This window comes from Psammomys obesus, unplaced genomic scaffold (assembly GCF_907164565.1).
Source record: "Psammomys obesus unplaced genomic scaffold, mPsaObe1.curated_primary_1811, whole genome shotgun sequence".
Taxonomy (NCBI): domain Eukaryota; kingdom Metazoa; phylum Chordata; class Mammalia; order Rodentia; family Muridae; genus Psammomys; species Psammomys obesus.
Genome location: NW_026596073.1, coordinates 10,231,151 through 10,258,184, shown reverse-complemented (window position 1 = coordinate 10,258,184; position 27,034 = coordinate 10,231,151).

Genomic DNA, 27,034 nt, shown 5'->3' with positions numbered 1-27,034 from the left:
CATCAATCTGGGTCTAGGTCTAGCCTCGGCTTCCATCTTGTACTTCCATAGTGTTCCCGCTGCTACACATGGCTGCTGGGAGTCCCAACCAACTGATGAGTTCACACATTGGCCTGAGCCCTCTTGAGTACATGTTCCTGCTCAGCCTGAATCGTCTACTGCCGTGTTTGCTCAATGGTTCCATCCAATTTCACTTACAACATGCCGGCTGGTGACGTCAGAGCATCAAACCTAACACAGGAATCCCCCTAAGCATCCTGGACGGTAGAGGTGCACAGTCATGAAGCCAGTCCTGCTAGCATTCATGAGTCACAGTTTGCCTTCTGCCCCGAGCCATCCATGATTCCTAAGCCACATTCCACAGAACAGGTGCTTTACAAAAAAATAAATGGGAGAAGCTCCATCAACGACTCTAGGAATCCATCATTTCATTTGATCTAATTTTTTTGAGGTTTGTCTGGCAATAGAATTTTATTTATATAAAACACTGCTAAATATTTTTGGAAACATTAGTGGTGCATAGAATTAAATTTTTTAAATGTTATGCCATGCTGTGATCCAGACTTAACTGTATTAAAATTCCAATTGCTTTCTTATCGCTTATGTTATAATAGACATTCTATTGGAACCACAATCTTTGTAAGGACGTAAATAATCTAAGCCTTTTAAGGCTTAATATATAAAAGGATAACAAGTATATATTGGCAAAAAGTAAAAACTGAATTGTTTGAAAGTGATGTTTTGTTCTAAAGATCAGGTACCATTTATCTCTTTTATAAATTAAAAATTTTGTAGTGTCTGGTTCAAAAAAAATCATTCTTAATATCACAAGTGAAATTCAAAACAGTTACCCAATTAAAATGCATTTATAACTCAAAGGCCCAGTGGACTTCCTTTCTGAGGCAAGAAAACATTCAATTTCACATTTTGTTGTAAATTTTAGAAAAAGAAACCAAATGTATTTCGGCTCCCTCTTAATGTCATTCAAATCTCACATCTTCTAAGGAGGAACAGTTTTAGTCAGCCTTCTGTTACTGTAATAAAATGCCAGAGACAATCAACTTGTAAACAATGAGGTTTGTTTTGACAGCTTTGGCAGTTTCAGACCAAGGTTGGGTAGCCTGGCACTCTGGGCTCTGGGGTGAGTAAGTATACCCAAACAGGAACTGTGTGACACACCCTGCTTCCTTCCTGACATCTGGGATAGAGAACAAGAAAGTGTCTGGAGCTAAGTGTGGGTCCCCTCAAGAGCCTGCCCCCTTGGCCTAACTTCCTCAAGTTAGTCCTCAACCTCCCAACCATCACAAATCAGTGACCAAACTTTTGACACAGAAACTTTTGGGGGAACCTAACTTTCAGGAAGTGAACTACATAGCATTGTCCAAACTCCTACAGATAGATGGTCTACAAAACCCTACACATTTGAAAAACTGCTATTTCCCCAGCTTTATGTCACACCTCTCCTCCTTTACTGCATGGTGGTTTACTTTATTCCTTCCTCTGATATTTATCGAGTATCTGCAATGGTTCACAAACTTTCTAGGTATTAGGAAAATGTGCAAAAAGGATGGGGACCTTATATTCTCAATAAGAAAAATGAACATGGAACCCATAATGCAACATTGGGAAGAATGAAGTGCAATGAAGGAAGCTGGAAGAGATGAGAGATGGTGGTGCCAGCGAGGTGCTGCACTGGTTATCCTTCTGCTGCTGTGAGAAAATGCCCCTCCCACAGATAACCTACAGCCGGAAGAGCTTATGGGGCTTACAGTTCCGAGTGCGAGTCCATAATTGGAGTGGAGACATTGCAACAAAAGGCCAGCACAGAAAGCTGACATATCACATCTCCATCCGCACGCAAGAAGCAGAGAGAGCGTGGGCTGTACGTTCTCAAAACCTGCCCCCAGAGACATACTTCTTCCACCAAGGCTCCACAATCAAGCCACCTCCTTGGAACTGTACTTTACACACAGCTATGATCTCTCTTGTAGGTGTTGAGAAGTAAATCCTGGCCCTCAGCAAAAGCAGCCAGTGCTCTTTTAAAAAAAAAAAAAAACAATTTATTCATTTTGTATCCTGGCTGTGGCCCCCTCCCTCATCTCCTCCCAAACCCACCCATCCACCCTCTTTGCCTCCTATGCCCTTTCCTTAGTCCACTGATAGGGGAAGACCTCCTCCCCTTCTATCTGACCCTAGCCTATCAGGTCTCATGGGGGAGCAGGGACTGTCTCTGGCATGAACTCAGTGCCAGGCTCTCATCACCCCCTGGGGGGGGGAGGGTGCAGCCTTGCCAGGCCACGGAGGAAGACAATGCAGGGAGCCAGTGTGCCATCTCACCACCACCTTACACTTTTTTTTTTTTTAAGAGAAGAAGCAGATCTTTAATGTCTGTTAGTCGGAGTAACTAAGTGACTGCTGCCACTGCTGCTGGACTGGCAAATGCTGAGCAAGGAATTCAGGAGTTTAGAGGAAGAAAACAAGCAAACAAAAACCCAAAGCTTTATCCTGCACTCGAGGAGTTACATCCGTCAGTGAAACATCTGAGAGGAGATGTTAGATTAACAACTAGATGCACAAGAACCGAGGCCTGGAGCCTTAAGTGTGAGGGTCAGCTCCCTTTCAGTCCCAGCCTTCTTTCATTCTCACAGGCTCCAGGCTCTGCCTCTGATCCCTCGCTCTGCTACTGCTTCCTCTGTCTGAACTTCCCTGTGTCCGTTTTTGCTTCCATTAATCTTACAGGATTTTTGTTTGAATCGCACCTTCCGGAGGAAGTTTTCCTTGATCCCCTAGACCAGATTAGGCATGTCTGTTAGGTGATCTAATACTAAATAAGTCTCCCAATACTGTGGCTCACACAGTTAACAAATAACTATCTATGGGAATAATATTTGAATAGATATCCATTTTAGCAGCTCCCGCCGTGGCATCTACCTGTAACATGTGTTCGTTATGCGTTTGTGGACTATGAACGAATGAATGAATGATCTCCCAAAAAACCTACTTTTCCTTACTACTTTATTGTCCTGCCACCCTTTATTTTTCAAGCAGCTAAAGACACGTTTAGTACCCACTATACTAGAAGGGTACTCTCAGTCTCTTATAAAATTCTTTGAAAAAAAATAATAACTTATTGGGAGAAGAGAATCCAGATGTGTAAAGTTATTTTTAGTTCCAGAATTACATTAGGACTTAGTTTTTCTAATGACTGATTGGATTGTTTTTGAGAAAACAAAAGTCTCCACTGATGCCAAGAAATAATCAGAGTGACAAATTATCATGGTATGTCTTTTCACCATAAAGTACATTGTGAAATTGCACTGATAACCATACAAAAACCTGTGACCAAACAAAGCATGGGTCTGTTTTTCTCTGCTTCCTCTCAGTAAATTATATCTAGACAGTTCAAAGACCTATCAAGTCCCATGTAATTGATGGTCCTGCCTTCGTTAAGTGGTGGGGGAGAAGTTTGTTGGTGTACAACGAAGTCATTTTTTAAAGCGAGCATGGCTCCTTACCAGTTGTCTCCTCCCCTTGTAATATATTAGGTATAATATCAAAAAACAAACAGTCCCCCACCTCACCCGTTCTTCCCAGATATATAAGCCTGTTTTAATGGCAAGTGTTTCAGTAAATCCCATTCAGTTGTCCCACTTCACTCTCCCACTCTTTCTCCTAGACAAAACTTTTATTTCCTTGAAAGTATAAGTGAAGCTCTGAAGAGTCTGAATATGTTTTATACCGATGTTTATATGTGTCTCCTACAGTGATATTTTATAGCCACCTTTTCCTCATAATACATCATCAAAACAGCCTTCTAAAGAAATGTTCTACAGGCATTTTTCTCTTCGGGATATTTTTGTTTGTGTGTTCATTTGTTTCTCTGCTTCACATGATGCCTAAGAAAATTAACTTTCATCTCTTTTTCTAGGAATGGGACCAATTTTTTAAAAAGATTTTAACATTTATGCTATAAAACACTATGTCTCATGGAACTAGCATACCACAAAACTGTGTCATTATATTGTGTTAGGGCAAATGATATTGCAGAATAAACAGCGTCAATGATATTCCTCTTCTTTCCTTGTTGTGTAGAGTGGCAGTGTTAACACACTGGTCTACAACTTTCTAGCCCCACCTGTATTCACTTTTCCCTTGGACCACTGCTTTTGCAGGGTGAATGTCAGCACAGGAATACCTCACTTCCCATCTCCTAGTCTCTCTCTCTTTTCGAGACAGGGTTTCTCTATGTAAACTTGGCTGTCCTGAACTCATTTTGTAGACCAGACTGGCCTAGAACTCATGGAGATCCGCCTGCCTCTGCTTCCCTGAGTGCTGGGATCACAGGAGTATGCCACTGCATGTGGTCTCTTAGTCTTTTTTTTATCACCAGGGCTATCGCCTCCATTATGAATAATTCCAAGAATTTTCCCTTTGATCGTATGCCTCATTGTGTTGAGAACTGATAGCTATTCATCAAAATTTATTCTTTTCTTCTGTGGTGCGCTGGTGACATAGCCAAGGACTCAACTGTATTGCAGAAAGCAATGCCTAAGTGAGTAAGTTCTGCGTAACAGAAACACTTGTCCTTTAGTCTTCATCTTTATCTCTGAAGCCCAGCATCCTTCTGGATTTACCAATGTTCCTTCAGACATTCCTACCAACAGTTTGAGACATCTTCAAAGCTGTGTTCCTTCTCGGTACCTCACTTCTACACCCTCTTGTTCTGGTAATCCTGGTTTTCCTTGGGAAAATGCCTCAGTCATACCTTCAGTTTTAAGATTTGACTGGACCTGATTCTTTCTGGGATAGAGGGGAATAGTCCATGGCCCATGCCTCACCAATTAGACCACTTCTATTTAACTAGAAAAACAATTATTTCAAGAAATGACCTTTTTTTTCCTTCTTCTTCAAAATTGTTTTACCAAGAAGAAGCCCCAGAGTTTTGCTGGAAATGTGTGGTATTTCACCAATACTGATCCTTGGGTAGTAGTCTATAAACCTGCAGCTATCGATGGTTATCTTTGCCAAAACATGTATAGAAACATACACACACACACACACACACACACACACACACACACACACACACATCCACGGCGAATGGAACATCACAGGAAAGGAGGCTAAAGGATTGTGAGAGCCAGAGGTTGGGGGAATGCCAGATAGAAACACTGTCTTCTAGGCACGGCATTCTGACTAAGGAACTGTGGACAGTTGTTGGTTTCTGGGGAGAGTCAGTTTTCTCTAAGGTTGTGGCTCCTGGTGGATTGGTGGGCCAACACCCAGGAATACGGTACATACATACATACATACATGCATGCATGCATGCATATCATGTATTGGAGTTAATGAGTTATTAAACAAACAAGTAAACAAATAAATAAACAAAAGAGGGCACAAGAGGTTGGGGATAGGTTGCTAGGGATGGATCTTAGAGGAGTTAGGGAGAAGTAGGAGTATATATGAACAAAATACATTGTATGAACTACACAAAGAATTAATTAAAAAAATTAAAAAAGAGTAGTTCAAAGCAGAGAAAGATAGAAGGGAGAGCCAAAATTTTGGAGATGCTTATAGACTGACTAGTCAGTCCATGTCTAGTAAGTAGTAAGCCAGCCAAGTAAGCTAGTAAACTTCCATTAGTGTGTAATTTATTTTAAACAAAGTCCTGTGAATGCTGAATGGCATATTCCTTCCACTAATGTATTTCCATATCTCTGGATTTATCTTATTTGGTATACACACCACATTTTACCTTGTTTTACTCTTTCCCCCAAAAGTTTAAGTTCCGTGAAGGAAAACATTCCTGTGTGTGTGTGTGTGTTGGTCCCTTAGAAGAGTACTGAGTACTTAATAAACAATGAAAGAGTCAATGGACGATGCATATTCTATCGTAGCCAGGGGACGGGCTAAGGAAGGTGAAGACATCGTTCTTTTCCATGAGGAGTTTATAAATTACTGCTAATTACTCCCAGGTGGGAGTGTATCCATCCCCATTCATCAGCTCCAGTTATGACTTTGAAGACCCATTAATTATGCTTCTATTAGATGTTTCTGCAGGTTGGTCCATTTACCCTAAGTCCTCCCCCCACCCCAATCGCTTTATCTTTGAGGCTGCCTTGCCTTCTTGGCTGAAGTTTCTCCAAATAGCCTTCCATCCCATTATATTAATCCATCAGCATGAGAGCAGCGCTTCGGGGGGAAAAGGAGTGAAAGGGCAGGAGGAAAGAAAATGGAGGAAAGTGAAACCACATGAAATGGGCACAATCCCAAAAAAACATTCCTGAAGTCTCTGGTGAAATTCTTTTCTGGCATCAGAAAAATGCTACACAACAATAGCACATCATTTTCATTAAGTTGAACAAACAAAACCAAACAGCGATTAAAAACCAGTACAGATGTGATATAACTTTCCACTCCCAGCCTGGACTCGGCAGCCGCGCGGAGCCACTTCCCTTAACAAGGAAGGGCATGTTCTCTCAGTCTGTCCCGGGACAAATGGCACATGGCGCTGGGAAACAGCCACAACTGCTCAGCTCTGGACAGGATCACTCGCTCTCGTTCTGCTCTCTCCACTTTCCTTTTTTTCCTGGAGACTGATGGGTTCCTGGTGCTCTCTCTCCCACCTTCCCGTTCTTTTTCTTGCTTTCCTTCATGATACACCTTCTACCTAGAAGTATCTTTGGTGCTTTGGTGCCAAATAACACTATTGCTTTCTTCTCATTTGGAAGCTTCTTAGCACTGAGACATCCAAGGCTGATCTCATCACAGAGCACACTTGCATAACCTGAGGAACTATAACGTTATCCCATGAATCATGACCATCTGAGTTCCATTTCCATTTCCTTGGATGGAGGCCCTGTCTGGTGTGTGTTCTGCACAGCTCCACCCAAAGGGATGGCACTCAATAAATAATAAATTGTGGTGATAGCGAGACTGTGGATATATACCCCAGAAATATTTCACCAAGGATGACTGTTCGCTGTCTGGCCACCACGGACTTTTCTTCTGAGTGTGTCTCACACACTGTGTACATCAGGGGTTTCCCAGTTGTGAGAAGTAGTGTAAAGCCCTCATGATACTAGGCACTGAAGGGTGAACACAACAACAGAACGCTGCAAAGAACCTCAGAAAATCCCCTTGTGAGGAATATGAGATCCAGTAAAACTGTGTTGTCCCACACTTCAGTGCCAAAAGATCTTACGGATATCCCTCCAGAAGATGTGGGCTCTGACATCGAGCAGACAGCGCCCACGAACTTGGAGAGCGATCCTGAATTTTTAAGATCCTTTTCTTTAATACAACGTGAGAATAACCTGTTCTCCCTCCTTTATAGGGTTGGATGAGAATCAAATAATAGAAGGGCTGTAGCATCAAGGGGCTCGCACATGATTGCATAATCGCTGGCCAGACGTTATTGGTGAAGCATATGTGAACCATCTAACTTGACCATCACAACAGCACTAGAAATTGGCTCACCTGTGTGCATGAGGGGGGATGTGCCCAGGTTTGGTTGTGTGCAGGGGCATAGGTGTACATGTGTACACAGAGGTGAGGCGTTAACTTCAGGGGTTCCTTGGTAGTCACCCACCTTGGGTTTTGGTGGTGGTGGTGGTTGTGGTGTGTTGATGTGGGTGTATGCTTTCCTATTGTTTTTGTTTTGTTTGTTTGTTTTGTTTTTAAGGAAAAAAGGCGTCTCTCACAAGGATGAAGAACCCACCAATTAGAATGGGCTGGCCAGCCTGTACGCCACAGGAATCCGCTGTCACAGCATCCCCAGAGCTGGGTTACAAGTGTATGCTACCATGCCAACCCTGTTTTATGTGGGGTCTGGGGTGAAGCAAAGGCCCTCATGCCTGTGCAGGGAGCGCTTTAGCCTCTGAGCAATCTGCTCAGTCCCTGGCTATTGATTTACACTCACACATGAGGGTGGGGGGAAGCTCAGAGAGGTCTAACTGATAATAAGCTAGTAAAATGGTAGTTCGGTGAGAAAAACGTTTTAACACAGAGGCCCTTCATGATCTGTTGCCCAATCTAGGGGCATGGGAGAAGCAAACAATGGTAGAAGCAAGCAATATACATCTAGAAGTGTGTGGTATTGTATTATATACTATGGAAATGAGAAGGATCAGTAGAAATAACCAGCAGTACTGTAAATAGTAATTTATAATAGTGTAAGTAAAACTGACTTGTTTTTTAACCATCGTGTAGAATTCCTACTGTTCGTACACGGCTATCTCAATAAACACAAGATTATGGCAAATAAGGGCTCTATCTTCAAGAGTTTTGCACTGGTCTGCTCTGGGTCCCAAAGAACCTACCAGATGTCAGGTCATTTTCCGAAACCTGTCCTATAAATATTAGCCATTATTGTTACGCTCTCCAAAGACAGGAAGATTCTGCTGACAACATTAACTCAGGATTCCTGATTGCAGACCCCAGAGCTGCTTGATATGTTTTGTTCTTTAATTAGCCCAGTTAAAAAGGAAGGAATCAACCTATTCATTTCAGAATCAATTTCTTTTTAGGATGCCTTCAAAGTAAGACAGACATGCACTGTGAAATGGCAGCCTCTGTACCTGGATCTGTTGTGTAGCAGTGTAGAAACATTCTGTCCTGCAGGACAACTCTTTAAGACCAGAAGTAAGCAACCCAAATAGCTTCAGGAAGCCCCTGAAACTGACCAGGTTCACCAGTTCCTTCCTCTCCAAGGCTACATAAGCAGTAAAGACCTCTGAGAGTCATTTTTAGACTTTTAGCTGCCTGGAAGAAGGAGAGAGCAGCAAACTGCCGCCAGCCTGCAGGCTCTGCAGTGTGCTTACAGGTTCCCAGGTTCTGTGACCTGTCACCCGTGTGGGGTGGGCTTTGGTGATGCAGATGTCTTTGAGTCATTTCTGCTCCTGAAAGTAACCCAAATAAAACTCACTGGTTCACTGAGTTGGACTTTGGTAGTAACCATACTTTGGTCTGTCATCGGTTCCCTGTCTGCGGTGAGTAGATGTCTGTACTTGTCTCCCCAGGAACAGTGTCTCATAGCAAAAGCCTTTTTGTGTTCCCATTAATCACATAAAGAAAGAAAACTAAAACAAAACCTACATACAGACAACTCCACCCACCTCACACTCATTGAGTATCTGTACCGAAAATGCAGACAGGGTCAGTTGCCTCTCCCCTGGTCTTTGTGCCTGCATTTTTGCCCACATTTCTTCACTCAAGTTTCTCACCCACTGTGGATGACAGTAGTATTTAATAGTACATGGTTTTTTAAAGCATAGCATCTAAATCTAAGCCATGTCTTTCACCTTAGGCTCATTGTGTGAAACAGTAACCTGACCTTACCCCACGTAGAACAACCGATTGTTGGTGATTATGGAGAAGTGTTATCAGTAACGTGATACCTTCCTGCAGGTCTGGGAAGCACTTCATCCATGAACAATGGTCACATAGGTCACTAATGCTGGATTGTAGTTGCCAATAAAATTAAAGCATAAGCTAGGTAGTGAATAAGACTTTGCCTAGAAGACAGGGTGTACTTTGTACTTCTAAGATTGGACTACCTAAATATTTGGGGGCAAGAAAACTAATTTAAGAATGCCTCTTTTGTCCTTCTGATGTCCGTCCTCTTTGCCTTTCTGGATAGGAATTGAGCATTTTAGCAAGAGTCCTCCCTCTTGATCAGTTTCTTTAGGTGTACAGATTTTAGTAGGCTTATCCTATATTACATGCCTATATGAGTGAGTATATACCCTGTGCATCTTTCTGCTTCTGGGATAGCTCACTCAGGATGATCTTTTCCAGATCCCACCATTTGCCTGCAAATTTCATGATTTCCTTGGTTTTTATTGCTGAGTAATATTCCATTGTGTAGATATACCACAATTTGTGCATCCATTCCTCCACTGAGGAGCATCTGGGCTGTTTCCAGCTTCCAGCTGTTCTTTAATTACCTCCCCCTGAGGGGGGAGCAGCATTACCAGGCCACAGAATAAGACAATGCAGCCACTCCTGATGAGACCTAATTGGCTAGGATCAGAAGGAGGGAAAAGAAGACCTCTCCGATCAGTGGACTTGGGGAGGGACATGCATGCAGAGGGTGGAGGAAGGGAGGGATTGGGATGGAAGGAGGGAGGGAACCACAGGGGGCATACAAAGTGAATAAAGTGTAATTAAAAAGAATTAAAAAAAGGAAAAAAAAAAAGAATGCCTCTTTTGAGCGAGTGAACATCAAATGAATTCAAAGTTTTTCTCAGGCCTGCCTTCACCATCACCAGTACAACAAAGTCTGTAGTCACTTAATAACCCCTGTTATAATCATATTCTGTTCTAGACACATAATGCCAATAAGACTCCTTAGTTCCAATAAATTTAAGTACAAAAAGAAACAAAAAACACAGAAAGACAAATACCATTGTCTCTGTTTCTGATAAATGCTACCTAAAATTAAATGCCATATTTCATCCATTCTAAAGTGTAATTTGTTTCCAGATTTGAATGTTTTTGTATTTGAATGTTTGTATCAAATAGTATGGTGGAAGCGTAGTATGGAAGCGTCATACTATTTGATAGTGACTTTTACCTGGTTTCAATTTTAGCAGCATCCTCTCCTTTCTTTCTGATGTGTAGAGTAATGAGCCTTTAAAAATCGATGACAGCTTCAAATTGATGGAAAGGATGCAGAATGTGGGAGACACTGGCTACTGTCTCCACAAGTTCCATTTCTGGCATCCATTATCAAGGGCAAATTAATAACGACTTTCCAGAGCTAACAAATAAGGTGGGTCCCATGAAAGTGAAGAAGCATATCATTTGTAGGATGAGAGGGACATTCACTTCAGTATTCTTCTTTTACTTCCTAGTGTTCTTCTTTCCAGCTTGTGCTAAATTTCCACTCATTGTATTCCTCCGCAATATTTTTACATTGTCTTTCTTACACACATGCACACACACTAGCTAGAAAACTATATTTTCTTATGTTTTTGCTTTCTGTTGCTAATTTCCTCCTTAAAAATAATCACTACCCTGTTTCTTCCGTTTCTTAAATTGGCAGCTATTTTCCTCACGGATGAGCTCACAGGCTATAGCGGTCTGTCATGTGGGTATGCTTTAGATGCTCTCCTGCTCCATGCTTTCCTCCCTGCTGCCTGCCCTCTCTGAAGTCTCGATGTCAGCAGCCTTGCATTGCAGAACTCAGTAGTGCATTCCGTCTGCAGCCTCAGGCTTCGCCTGTAGCGCCCCTTTGGATATGTCAGCACATGCTGTCCTTTGCGCTTTTCTTCCTGTTCAAGTCATGTTTTACTCTTGGCAACTGAAGCCCCTCTACCCTTTTCTCATATTTCCTCTACTGCTTGCTAGAAATGGCATTGAAGTAACTGTATAGACCATTCTCCCTTCCCCCTCATCGTGGTGAGGGGTCATTTTTCTATTTGGTAAATCTGGGAGAATTCTCAGCTCTGCCCTTATGTCCCAGGGGTCCCTGGGACTCATTCTAGTTAGTCTCTGCCTCTAGAGGAGAAATGGACTCTTGTTTCACTTGTGACCATAATTTTTAAAAAAAATTTTATTTAACTTTTATTAATTACACTTTGTTCATTTTGTATCCCCCCATAAACCCCTCTCTCCTCCCCTCCTGGTCCCACCCCCCCCCTTTCTGCATGCATGCCCCTCCCCAAGTCCACTGATAGGGGAAGTCCTCCTCTCCTTCTTTCTGATCTTAGTCTATCAGCTCTCATCAGAAGTGGCTGCATTGTCAGGGTTCTAGGTTATCTCCATGAATAGTCATTGGTTGGAGTATGAGTCTCTGGGAAGTTCCCTGTAATAGCCAAAAGCTGAAAACAGCCCAGATGCCCCTCAACTGAAGAATGGATGCAGAAACTGTGGTACATCTATATAGTGGAGTATTACTCAGCAACGAAAAATAAGGAAATCATGAAATTTGCAGGTAAATGGTGGGACCTGGAAAGGATCATCCTGAGTGAGTTGTCCCAGAAGCAAAAAGACACACATGGTATATACTCACTCATATAAACATACAACATAGAATAAACCCACTAAAATCTGTACATCTAAACAAACTAAGGAAAAGAGAGGACCCTAACTAAAATGTTCAATCCCCATCCTGAAAGGCAAAGAGGATGGACATCAGAAGAAAAAGAAAACAGGAAACAACCTAGGAACCTGCTACAGAGGGCCTCTGAAAGCCAGAAGAAAACAGGAAACAACCTAGGAACCTGCCACAGAGGACCTCTGAAAGCCTCTGCCATGCAGACTGTCAAAGCTGATACTGAGCCTGATGGCCAACTGTCGGGCAGAGTGAATGGAATTTTATGTAAGAAGTGGGAAATAGCAAGAGCTGGAGAGGACAGGAACTCCACAATGAGGGCAACAGAACAAGAAAATTTGAAAAAAAAAATTGTGACCATAATTTAGGATGACCAATTGGGTCATGGGACTCTTTGCATGTACCATCCTCAGTAATGCAGGCACCTGAGACTTATTTCTCAAGTGATTCAGAAAGAAGACACTTCAAATACAGTGTTGCTTTCATCATTTTTTGTTTTGATGTTTCATTTTGGTATACAACCATCTCTTTCATGTTGCCAAGAGATATGAGAAACAAATGACAAATCAGAAGATATGACATGGTGAAAAGGTACCTAAATATGAAACTCGTTGATTGTCCAGAGGTACCACATTTCTAGAGATGAACAACTGAAAGGAAGCAGAGGATGAGAGGAAATCTATTATGCCTTTTTAAAAACATACCGTTAACTTCTTTAGGATTGTTTTCCTATTTAAACTTTCTGTGTTTAGCATAAAATGACATTGTACTCATTGTAGTTGATAAAGCTTGGGTTTAGAAACCTCGAGGAATTGCTTTCAGATGTCCTAGATGATAAGAGAAACAAGATTGTACTCCATTTGTTGTTGTTTTGGTTTTTTTCCACCACAATAACAAACTATCACAGATTGGATTGCTTAAATGCTGAAATTTGCTTTTGTGGTTTAGGGGCTACATGTGACGATTCTGTCTGGTTGGGTTTCTGCTGAGTACTTTCCCTTTTATAGGTGACCGGCTGCTTGCTATTGTCCCCACATGCCCTTTCCTTCCTGGGTGTCCTAGGCAATATCAGGAAGTGAAGACAGAAGCAAACTGTCTGGAAGCTTCCAGTATTTGGGACATCAATCCTACTTAATCACTTCCTAGAGTTCCCATCTCCAAACTTTCAACACTGGGAGTTAGAATTTCAATGTAAGCACATGTGGGAAAATACAAATGTTCAGCCCATAGCAAAGGTAAAACGCAAATCTGTCAGATTCCATATTCCCACGTGCCTTCTTTGTAGCAGCCACTGACTGCTGAGCATGATAAAATCCACAGCGTTCCAGGCACAGTCCCTCAACAGGAGTCATGACTGAAACAAACAAATAACAGAAACAACAAAATATTGAAGAAAACCAAACCTGCACCTTGCAAGAATGTAGAATGAAATAATCATTTCCCATAGACTGTTAGAAATAGTCAGTTAATAGCTGGAGGTAACAACCAGTGTAAGGACCAGAGTTTGGGTTCCTTAGCCCCTACATAAAAAGCTGTTCATGGAGGCAGGAACCTATAATTCCAGCACTGGAGAAGCAGAGAGGTGATTTCTTGGCCGGGAGTGGGGGTGGGGTGGGGGTAGGAGGTTTCTAACCAGCCTTGTCCAGTGATGAATTCTGGGTCCAGTGAAAGAAAACAAAACAAAACAAAACAAAACAAAAAAAAAAAAAAAAAAAAAAAAAAAAAAAAAAAAAAAAAAAAAAAACTGAATCTGTTAAGAAGCAGACGCTTGCTTCCTCCCTTCTCTATCCTCTGGATTTTTACTCCGGGGAGATTGCTTGTATATTCTCCCTTCCAATGTAAACTTATTTCATATTTTCAGTTTAAACTGAAGTCAAAAAAGAAAGATCATAAAGAAGTATTGAAGAATGAATGAAAAGAAACTTGAAACCTCTTCAGACATGCCTTTTTTTATTATCGTGAGAAGAAAGTGAGCCAAGGATTGATGCAGAGATAGTAGTACAGACCAAACACTCATTAGCAAAAAAAAAGTTGTCCTTGTGGAAATAAATAGACTCTATCATCCACTCCCATTGCCAGTTTGGCCCCCTGAGAAGGTGTTCATGTGCTTGTTGTGGACTGGCAGTTCCAGTCAGTACAGCCCCTGCTTATTAGAGAACACCTCATCTTAGAGCACATTTATTTAAAACTTTTCCTCTCCTTTCCTTCTGCTTTAGGACATCCACACAGATCCATCTGAGTAGACGATGAATGCAGCCAGGTCTTTCTAAAGCCAAGGACCATATAGAATCATTAAGATTTATGCAGAGGGAGCTCTGAGTCAGACTAGAGCTTAAGATGGAGTTGGAGAAAAGACAATCTTTGTAATATTTAATACATTATTAGCCTCCTAAAATTTTTATTTTAAAAGTTATCATTTGACTTCTGCCTTATAAAAATGAAGACTTCATTGTCATGAACTCCAAGTGTCTGGTTCCTCTGCCTAGAGTAGTAGCTTCAACCTTCCTAGTGCTGGGACCCTTTAACACAGCTCCTCATGTTGTGGTGACCCCCAACCATAAAATTATTTTCAGTGCTACTTCATAGCTATAATTTTGCCCCTTTTATGAATTGTAATGCAAATATCTGATATCCGGGATATCTGATATGTGAACCCCGTGAGAGTCATTTGACCACCTGAGGGAGTTGAGAACCACTGGCCTAGAGTATGATGGCTGAAAAGGGTGTCATTCACCAACACACATTCTCCATATGTGTTTAAAAGGGCCAGAGGAAAGCACATGGACTTGCTTGGGACAATACAAGTGTTGAAAGCAGCCCCACATTGTATTCATCGCTGCCATTGCTGGACTCTGGGACTCAAGGTTAGCTGTGCAGCGAAAACATTGTTTCTCCATAGCATTTTCATTTTTATTTACTAGTGTTCCCCTGTACAGATCAGAAAAAAAGCAAGGCTCAAAAAAATTACTCATTGATGATTTAAAGGAGTTGAGTCTTAGCCAATGACTAGAAGGGAAACTAGACATTACGTGAAAACTCTTCTTTATGCTCCAGAATCCAAATACTAAAACATATTAAAGAAAGTGTGTTGGACACACGAGACTGCAGGCCCTGGTCCTCCAGAGAGAATTTGTCTCTATTTGGAGACCCAAGTTTCATTTTTGAGAGAGTATCCAGTTTCAATTGGGCATATGTAATTTAAGGACCTTACTTCAAGAAGAGTAATCAATAATAAAGAGAAACTCGAGTGGAAATGTAGGTGATAGAGGCTCCTGAATGGCAGGCTGAGGAGGGCTGAGCTGAAGTGACATCAGCTAAAATGTCTCTGAGTACATGGTGACAAGTGTCAGGTGTTCAATTTTAAAACATTGGCTCTGGGACTGTACTTTCATTGCTTCAAAAGACATCATTAAAATATTGGCTAGTCACATCTAGTCAAAAAGAAAAGATCTGAAGTTAACATTTTCTTAGAACTAAGATCAAATGGAGCTTCAACAATTGTGACCAGCTTTAAAGTTTTGTCTGTATTAATGCCCCAAACCTGATTTTAAATTGTCTGACTGCAGAGTCCACGTTGTGAACACTGCAGACAGGGGATATTTTAGGTAAATTCTTCCCTCACAATTCTGCATATGGTACATTAATTTTTATTTTGTGTGAAGAGAGAGGTCTTTATTAAGTGTGTGTCTTTGGGTCTGTCTTGTTGATATAGGAGTTAGTTTATTAGAATTCATACTTAAGATGAGCCTGAGGTACAATTAGCAGTAATCATAAAAGCTGCTTAAGTCTGTAAGAATCACCCTACAGAATGTTTTGAAAATTCTACAAGAAAAAAAATATTTGTTTTTGAGCACCTAAAGAAAAAAAAAAAAAAAAACCAGAATCTACGTTTCCCTTCTTTATTACTGTAACGTTATAGTGATGTGGTTTCAGATCTGACAGATGAGCCTAAATCACCTAACAGTTAATTTGTTTGCATCGTTTTTAGTCTTTACAACTACTTTGGAAATCAATCTGGGGAATTCTCAGAAAATTGGAAATAGTTCTACTTCAAGACCCAGCTATACCACTCCTGAGCATATACCCAAAAGATATTCCACCATTTAACAACAACACTTGCTCTGTTACGTTCATAGCAGCTTTATTCGTAATAGTCAGAAACTGGAAACAACTCAATGTCCCTGAACCAGAAAATGGATACAGAAATTATGGTACAGCTACACAATGGAATGCTACTCAGCTATTAAAAACAAGGAAATCAGCTGGGCATGGTGGTGCGTGCCCTTAATTCCAGCACTCAGAGAGGCAGAGGCAGACAGATCTCTGTGAGTTCAAGGCCAGCCTGGTCTACAAAGTGAGTCCAGGACAGCCATGGCTACACAGGGAAACCATTTCTCAAAACTACCACCACTACCACCATCACCACCAAAAAAAGAAATCATGAAATTTGCAGCCCAATGAGTGGAACTAGAAAATATCATGTTAAGAGATATAACCCAGACCCATAAAGACACACATGGCATGTACTCACACATGGTTTGTATTAGCCGTATAGTACAGGATAACCAGACTACAATTCACAGACCCAAAGAAGCTAAGCAACAAGGAGGGCCCAAGAGAGAACACTTGAATCTCACTCAGAAGGGGAAATAGAATAGACAGAGGAAATGGATGAAGAAAGGGAACAGGGTAGGAGAGGGATATGAGAGTGGGAATTAGATGTGGGGAGAACCAAGGAGGAGGTCAGAGGGCTTGGAGAGAGAAGGGAAAGCCTAGGGCGGGGTATCTCTGAGACAAGCTGGAGACCTAAGACAGGGTAGGCTCCTGGATATGGGGGTGACTCTAGCTAAGACTCCTATAACAGGGGTCATGGAGACTGAAGAGGCCATTTTCTAGCCAGCCAGGGCATTTAGTGGAGGGAGGGGAACACCAACCCATCCGCAAAGCCTTAGACAGAAAATTCTACCTGCCTAGAAGATGTGCACAGATAAAGATAGAGCAGAGATTGAGGAAATGTCCAACTAACGACTGGGCCAACCTAAGACCCACTTCATGAGAGAGAGCTAACCCTGATACTATTGACGATACTCTGCCATGCTTGCAGACAGGAGCCTAGTGTAACTGTCTTCTGAGAGGCTCCACCCACCAGCAGATCAAAATACATGCTGAGACTCACAGCCAAACATTGTGCGGGAACCCTGGTTTCCGGAAGAGTAGGGGGAAGGATAGAAGGACTGGGAGGGAAAAAAGAACTCCACAAGAAGACCAACAGAGTCAACTTGCCTGGGCCCAGCCGGCTTTGCAGAGACTGAAGCACCAAGGACCATGCACGGACTGGACCTAGACCCCTTACACATATGTAGCCTATGGGCAACTTAGTCTTCAAGTGAGCTTCCCAGTAAGGGGAGCAGGGCTGGCTCTGACATGGTCTCGGGGCTGCCTTGCCCAGCCTGCGTGGAACAGGATGAGCTTAGTCCCAATGTGACTTGATGTGCTGACATGAGTTGGGAGGGGGTGGGAGGGTCTCTTTTTCTGAAAAAAAAAAAAAAAAAAAGAGAAGGGGGGATAGGTGGAAAAGGGTGGGAGGGAGAGACCAGGAGGAGAGGAAGAAGGGGCCTGTAATCGGGACGTAAAGTGAATAAAAAAATAAACTTATAAAAAAATTCAAGGTAAAATATTTTTTAAAAACCACACAGAATTCTACATTTCCCCTCTTTATGTATAGTGATTTGGTAAGATCTGATAGAGGAGCCTAAATCACCTAACAGTTGATTTGTTTGCATCTTTATTCTTTTCACTCCTAGTCAAGCCCTTTTCTTACCATGTTTTTGTTCATGTGAACCTTGCTTTTCGTTTCTTGATTTATTTTCTTTCTCTAATCAGTCCCAGATCAATGATGATGGGTCCTGCGCCTTGATCTTAAATTGATGATCATCAAAGGTCAAAAGTCCACAAAAAGAAAGAAACGCCGTGTTTGCTGATGAAGTCACACAATTTGATGAAATCCATAAAGAACAGCTGTTCTGATCAAGACAACCAAAATCTCCTTCCAAGACCATCCGTGTTTACCTCATGGAGTTGATGGTGGCTTGAGTCTTGTGCTTTCGTGTACATTTATACATTTCCTATAAAAACTTGGATCTCTGAAGACCAAATTTAATAAGGTATTGGAAGTGTTGGAGAAAATATCTGAATGTTTTGTAAGGAAATTCTTGACTGGGAAAGAAACTTTTTTTCTTTTTTCCTTAATTGCTTGTTTTTATTTCCTCTTACTTGCTTTTTATTATCAAGTTAAAATATCTTTCTCTTTTTTGGATGTCCCACAAACCAGTAAAAATTGCTTTGCTACGCAAGAAGGGGGGAAAAAAAATAAAAAGACTAAGAGCAAAGCCAGATACACCAAGAGAGCATATGCTGAAAGCACTCATCCCTGCAGAGGACACACTTTCAAAGGCTTGAAAAGTCTGCGTGCTGTGGCCACATAGAGACATGGCCCTCCATATATGACATGTTCCTTTGACGGAGACTGAGAAGTTGACAGAGCCTCCAACTCTATTTTGTCTAGTCCCTAACTGATGCAAACTGCTTGGGAATAATGCCCAACTGGACGGTTCATTCCACTGAGCTGCTTGTGCCTATAAGCAATGCCAGAAAAGAAAATTCGAAACCTGAAAATGATTTTTATTTTCTTTGAAAAAAGTAAGTATTAAGACTTTTAAGCCCACCTAACCTTGGAATACAGAGTTTGTCAATACACAGTATTTAGAATAATTAAGAAATGGAGCATGTGCTTTTTTTTTCTTCACATTTCTTATTTTCCTTAAAAGTAATTTAAACTAATGTCCAATATACAATTATGTCTGTAATACAGCTTCTCTATCTTAAAATGAGAGATTCTTTTGGAAAAAAAAAGTACCAAGAAAAATATTTTTAAATGAAAATAGATGGTTTGTGAAGGCATTGAATTTTTAAAAAATTCATTTCTGAATAAAAATATCTTCTATGTTCTAGAGCCTATTATTATCAATTCTCCTCATAAAAATGTGAATTCTAGGGATTATCTCCTCCACCTGGTGTTTACCAGATCAAGTCTGTGCACAGGCCTCTGAAGTTCTGAAGACAGACCGTCCCCACAAATCAGTAGAAACCAATAGATGCCCCAGTAGAGAAAATACAACAGACTGGACAGGCACTCTCAAAAGAAGAGAAAAATAAACCACCAACATGAGAGAAGTTTTCATACATATTAGAAAATATGTGGATGGAAAGCACAGTGACATGCCAGGTGGCTAAAATGGGAACACCAGACAACACCATCACTGCAGTGATGCTGAAGAGAACAAGATTTACACATTGTGGTCATGCAGAAAGCACTGTCACTTTATAGAGCAGTCTGGATTCTCTTTAAAGCTAACGTGTGCACTGTTCACACCCTAACAACTGCTTACCTCGACGCATTCCTAATGAAAAGGCCACCTGCATTCACCACAGGACAGGTACTAGAACACTTTTTAAAAGCTCCAATTATAACAACCAAAACCTAGAAACTACTCCTAGACTGCACAAGCTATGCCCCAGTCCTCAACTGGGATTCTATCAGGAATAGAATAGACAAATTTCAACTGCATGCCATGAAATTACGAACTGCGCAAGCAACACAGTTCAATTCCATTTGTATTAAAGTACATAATTTGGCAAGATACTCTACTATACAAGAAGTCAGTGCTGTGGCTATTTGGTGGACATGATAGCCAACAAGGAACACAGGGCTCCAGAAATGTGCTGTATTTTATTCTAGGCCCTGTGTTTACCACCTGTATTCTTATAGCTTGCACAATTCTTATCTTTTACATGTCAATATAAAATTCTGAGTGCTCAGTAGATTTTGCTAAGTCTTATACGAGAGTTTGCAATGAAATTCAACCATACAACTATAAAGGCATGCATCATGACACTAGTTTTTAAAAATAGGAAGACAAAGTCAGTAAGATTTAAAATTGTAATATATTCAAAGATGAAATAATGTTTAGTTATTTTTAAATAGTTTTAAATAGGTATTTATTCCATGTCATATATATCTTTATTTTTAGATATTAATAAATGAAAAAAATTATAAAAGAATGCATTTAGTATGCCTCAGTTACAAATGGCAGGCTATTGCCTTACATATCTTAGGATTTCTCCCATTTTTATTCTGTAAAACACAAAAGAACTATGAAATACAGAACCGAATTATACTTGAATGTCCTTCCTGGAATTGACTAATCTTTATTTCCAGGATTGGTATTATGGTGATAGTTATTTTCTGCTTTGTAAATTTTCTTACCTTTTCAAAATTTCTATACAGGGAAATCCTTTCCTTTTAAAATGTGAGGATCCTTACCTCAATTGTTATATAAGAAAACTATAAATTACAATTTAATCCCCAACAACTTATTCATTAAGGCGAATATGATGTTCGACAGCAAGCAAGGGGAGAACTTGATTATTAAGTTCCTTTTCTCGTCAGTCAGTAAGAGAAGTCTACAACAGTTCCCTAGATAAAAGTTGGCCTACAAACATACAACAGATACACAGATACAAAGTAGAGACAGGAAAATGGTCATTGGATCCAAACACTTCCAACACATTTGCAAATGTCTTCCTTCTCATTGGAGCACTCCTCATTTTTCAGCATCCATTTTCAGTTCCAAATGTCTTTATGGACTTCTAGATCATGCCAGCCTATTAGGCTGTCTCATTTCTCCAGATCTGGGTATCATTTTTAATCAGTACAATGTGTTCAGTTCTTCACATACTCTACCTAGGCTATCTTTCCAATTAGGTTTCTGAACACAGAGAGAAAAAAGTACATTTTGACTTCCAAATAACTGTCCTCTTGTTTCTCCCCCAAGTGCTTTGTCTTACAAATAAAATATTTGTTAGTTCTCAGTAAACATTGAATTGGCTGGTGAATCATCGTGGAGGTCTCTGTGAATGCTGGACATCTAGGGACAGCCCTAACTGCAGCTGTAAGGAAAATACGTAGAGAGGAAATAAGGATCAGCCCCGCCACTTCTCAAACAGTGTTTAAATATATGAGATTCGAGAATAGACTTTATCCATTTTAATTAAACTATTTTGGAAAGTCCATTTCCTCCCAGGGACAAAGCGGGTCATATACTGTGAGAAGACCTTTAGAGATTTCTGCGAGTGTGGGGGTCACAAGCCCATCATCCCTACAAGAGTCTGCAAGTGTCAGGGGTAAGACAGTGGCTTCAAAGACATGGTAAATGTATAAAGACTTTTCTTTCTGAGGCAGTCTATCCAGATTAACCACTGAGAAACAACCTCGGAGATCAAAGCTAAAGTATCAGATAAAGCATGCATTCCATTTGCAAACTGTAGACATTATAATTATGGAAGTAGAAGTTAGACACACAGAACAGAATTCTTCCAACAATGGAAAGGCAAGAAAGGAGTTTCCTGAAACACGTGGACATGGCTGCCCAAAAGATTATATATGGAAGGAAGCAGCATTTCATTTTCCAGTGTTGAATGCTGCTGGAGGGGCAGTGGGCACAGAGCAGGATACTGTCCTTTGGTTGTAAAGTACCTTTTGTAAAGGTTCATATGCTGAAGCCACAGTAGCCAGACAGTGGCCCTACTAAAAGTTGGATTGACCTGCAATGATGCCACTGCATTGATAAATATCATACTGAAAGAGCTATTAGAAACCAGCGCCTTGTTAGAGGAAGGAAATCCCTAGAGGCATGCCTTGGAAGTGGGTGCCCTATCTCTTGTGCCTTCCTATTGCTCTGCATGCTGACTTGGGTGAGGTAAGCAGCTCTGCTTTACTATTCTCTTTCTACCATGATAGTCCACCTTACCAAAGGCCTGTAGAAATGGAGTCAGCCAACCATTGACTGAGTCCTCCAGAACTGTGATCCAAATACATCTCCCTCTTTTCACCCATTTTTCTTCTCTATTTGTCACAACAGCTAAAAGTCTGACTGACATAGGAGGAATGATGGAGTGAGGAGTTAGGAACAGGTAAAGCATAAGACCCTATCAACAGTGGAGATCTTCCAGTAGAATTTTTACCTGACCCAAAGGCACCTGTTGTGTTTCTTTCAAGAGTTGCCCATACACATAAATGGACTCAGCCACTGTAAGAACTCAGGAACAACAAACAGAAAAGGTTTGTTAGTTTTCATAGATTAAGAAAATTGGTTTTTTAAAGTTTAATTTCTAGAGACCTTTATATATTTTGGATATTAGCCCTCTATCATATGTAGGGTTGGTGAAGATCTTTTCCCAGTCTGTAGGCTGTCGTTTTGTTCTGTTGAGCCTGTCCTTTGCTTTACAGAAGCTTTTCAGTTTCACGAAGTCCCATTTATTGATTGTTGATCTTAGAGCCTGAGCTGTTGGTGTTTGGTTCAGGAAGTTGTCTCCTGTGCCAATGAGTTCAAGGCCCTTACCCACTTTTTCTTCTAGTGGATATAGTGTGTCCGGTTTTCTGTTGAGGTCTTTGACCCACTTGGACTTTAGATTAGTGCAGGGTGATAAATATGGATCTATCAGTATTTTTCTACACGTACACATGCAGTTAGACCAGCCCCATTTGTGGAAGATGTCATCCTTTTTTTTCATTGTATGGTTTTGGCTGCTTTGCAAAAAGTCAAGTGTCCGTAGGTGTGTGGGTTTATATCTGGGTCTTTGATTTGATTCCATTGAATCACCAATATGTTTCTATGCCAGTACCATGCAGCTTTTATTACTGTGCTCTATAGTAAAGCTTGAAATCAGGGAAAGGGATGGAGACACCTTCAGAAGATCTTTTATTGAAAAGGATTGTTTTAGCTATTCTGAGGTTTTTTTTCCTTATGAATTTGAGAATTGTTCTTTCAAGTTCTATAAAGAATTGTGTTGGTATTTTGATGGGATTGCATTAAATCTGTAGACTGCTTTTGGTAAGATGGCCACTTTTACTATGTTAACCCTACTGATCCATGAGCATGGGAGATCTTTCCAACTTCTGATGTCTTCTTTAATTTCTTTCTTCAGAGACTTGAAGTTTTTTTTTTCCTCAATTAAAAATGTGGTACAGAACTAAACTGAGAATTCTCAGCAGAGGAGTATCTAAACTTTCAGCAGATTTCAGGGGGTCATAGAGAAGAATTGGGGGATAGAAGGACCTGGAGTGGACAGGAGCTTCATAAGAAGACCAACAGAACCAACAAGTCTAGGGGAGCCTCTAGAGACTGATGCACCAACCAGGGACCATGCATAGAAAGTACCCAGACCCCCTGCTCAGAGGTAGCCAATAGGAAGCTCAGTCTTCATGTGGGGTTCTTGGTAAGAGGAGCAGGGGCTGCCTCTGACATGGACTCAGTTGTCTGCTCCCTATGGTGAGGTGGCCTAGCCAGGCCACAGAGGAAGAGGATGGCAGGTAGTCCTGATAAGATCTGATAGACTGGGGTCAGATAGTAGGAGAGGAGGGTTCCCCCTTTCTGAGGACTAGGGGAGGGGAATAAAAGGGATAAGAGGGAGGGAGAGTGGGACCAACCAGGAGGAGACAAGGGAGGAAGGTCCAGTTGGATTGTAAAGTGAACAGATTGTAAAAAACAAATTTAAATTAAAAAAAGAAAATGTCCCTTGTACCTTCTTCTGATTAAAAATAAAAGGATTTTATTTCCATTTCTTCAGTGTACAAGCTGATAAAAAAGAAAAGAAAGAAACTAGTGGGGATTTTTTTTTCTTTATTTTTTGGCTATTTCATTGATTATAGTTTAGCCATTTTTCCACTGAAAATACAGCCAGCTGTCCTCATAATCTTTATGATTTGCAGTTCTACAAGTGACTCACAATGAGCTGGTTAGTGGGTGCAGAGGGAGAGCTGGAAGAGAAGAGGTGTGGGTTTATAAACAAAACTGTCTCCTGGACTTAACTAGCCTTGAGATACAATAAAATGTTAATGAAAACTAACTAGAAGGAACATACAGGACAGTAATAATAACCACAGAAAACTCCACCGATTTATTAAGATTCGCACATTCATTATAATCACACCTGCTCAGGGAGAGCAGATCAGATGGGAAAGGTCTCTCCTCAAGGTTAAGGTTATAGAGAAAGAATTACAGAACACAGGATGGAACATCTTCCTGATCTCAGACCTGGGCAGATGATAAAAGCATACTGCTCCACGTTTTGTCTTCAAATACATGTTCAAATAAATTCCTGATACGACAGGTTTTAAAGCTAAATGGAATCATGCAGGAATATATATATATATATATATATATATATATATATATATATATATATTCTATATATTATATTGTATATATGTACTATATATTGATTATACATATATTAGTATTATATATCTATACATAATATGTGGAAATGAGAAGAGTGAGATGTTCTCTGAGGGACACTCCTGCCATGATCTGACACATCTATGAGCTTTATTGTCCTCAGAACTCTTCAGAGAACAAAATAGCATTTGTTTTCCTAACTACAGGAGTAGAAATCATTAGGTACTTATGCAAATCATGTGGAAATGCTTCAAACCTGCAAGCTACATAGCTAGTCTAAGGACATTTTTGTTGAGTTTTTCCTCAAAGTTTGCACTCTCTTTCTCTTTATTTCTTCTTCTGTTTTATTCCTTTTCTTTGTTTCTTTGTATAAAATCTAGACTGTAAACCTCATAACTGGGGGTTGCGAGGATATGGAGACTGAAGTGACCACCTTCTAGCCAGGCAGGACTCCTAGTTGAGGGAGGGGAACAACAGTCCACCCACAAAACATTTGATTCAAAAATTACCCTGCCTACAAGAAGTGCAGGGAAAAACAGGGGCCAGAGATTGAGGGAATGTCCAACCAATGACTAGCCCAAACTGAGACCTACATCACAGTAGAGAGCTAGCCCCTGACACTCTTAATGATGCTCTGCTATTTTTGCAGACAAGAGCCTAACCCGAATGTCCTCTGGGAGGCTTCACCCAGCAGTGGATAAAGACAGATATTGGGGCTTAGAGCCAAGCATGGGGCTGAGCTCTGGGGATCTTGTAGAAGTGTTGGGGGAAATATGGAAGGATCAGGAGGGAACAGAAACCCCACAAGAAGACCAACAGAGTCAACTAACCCAGACGCCCTGGAGGTTACAGAGACTGCGACACCAGCAAAGGAGTATCCATGTCTGGAACTAGGCTCCCTGCACAAATGTAGCAGATAGGCAGCTTAGTCTTTGTGTGGGTCACCTGGCGAGTGGAGGAAGTGGAGGGAGCTGTTCCTAACATGGACTCTATTGCCTGCCTTTGCGTCACTTCCACCTGGCAGAGCTGCCTTGCCTTGCCTCAGTGGATGAGGATGAGCTCAGTACTGATGTGACTTGATGTATTAATAATAATAATAGTATTAATAATAAATGTATTATTCCAATTTATATTGCATTTATATATCATATAAGTGTGTGAATGCATGTACACATGAGTTCTGTATGCATGTGTTCAACCAACCATCACAATGTCAGTTGGTGGGCCATAAATAGTATATCCTGGACATGACATGGTCATTGCATTCATGAACTCATGCATGACTGGACCAGCAGGACAACATTCAGTTATGGACTAGGGAGGAGCTCATAGGGCCTGGTCCCTTGCTATTGGCAGATGATGGTTGCTAGAGGAGAAAAATTCATTATCTTTGGTGGATCACTGACTAGTTGCTCATGATCCAGTGTATGGCTTCGTAAACAAGTCCACATGTACAGTCCTGATTAAACTCAATGAGTCACAAGAGAGAAACAAACAGGAAAAATGGGATAGTTGAAGAGGGTCTCCTCAAAGGAGAGGAGGTAGTAGGAGTCGAAGGAATATAAAGGAGCAGTGAGTGTGACCAGAATATATTAAAGATGTATATGAGACTGTTAAAAAGAAAATTAATAAATAGAAGAAAATACTTGATGAAAAAAATTCCCCTGAAGAAATACGTAGAGATGTTTTCGGTTCCTAGGCATTATTGTCTAAGCAATATAGTGTTAGGTTTATGAATGTTCTAGAGATGATTCAAAGTATTTTGGGAAAGTTATGCATCACTTACATGGAAATATTACACATTATATATTCAAGACTGAAACATCTGAAAGATTTCGGTCCTCAATGAATCACCATGGATACTGAAAAATAACTATCCATTTAAAATGCATTTTTTAAAAATGGATACAATACAAACATTTATAGAAGTTTATAATATTTATGTCAGATCTGAATATCATATACATGTATAACTAAATAAATTAAAAGTAAATGTAAGGATAAAAATCTTTTATATAAGAAAGAAATAATATAGTTCCAATTAAAGTTGAGAAACTCCGTAGCCTGCTGAATTCTTATGTGAATACTCTATTAACAAGCTCACTTGCAAGTTGATATTCACCTCCCCAAAGAACTGAGAAGTAAAGTGGGAGATCACAAAGGGTAGATACTGTCCACGTATACAGATATACTTATCTCTATGAAATACATCACTATATACAATGAATATCTTCCTTGAAATACAATGATGGAGAAGTGAAGAGACCTTACTGCTTAGACACTGGACAACTGAATTTAAGCCCGAGCTCTTAGATACTGCTTAGTCAGTTAGCCTTAAGGAACCTCAGGTCTCTTCTTTAACAAAAGGTGTCTATCAGTACCTCACTTACCCACCTATAAAGATTGGAAGAAGTTTTTAAAAGGTTCTGCAAATTGAAGCATTTGACAAGATACACTGAACAGTATTCTACAAGGACGTCTTTCTATACCCTATAGAAAGAAGATAAAATTATAAACTGCAATCTTTGAAAAACTAAAGTGTTCTAGGGACTGGCATGGTTATAGGAATTGTTTTCCAGTAATAGGAAATTTAAAGAATGCCAAAGCCTTTTTCCTCTATTACTCCTAAAAAAAAATTAGTTTCTATATTTCATTTAAGTAAGCTGGAAGAACTTAG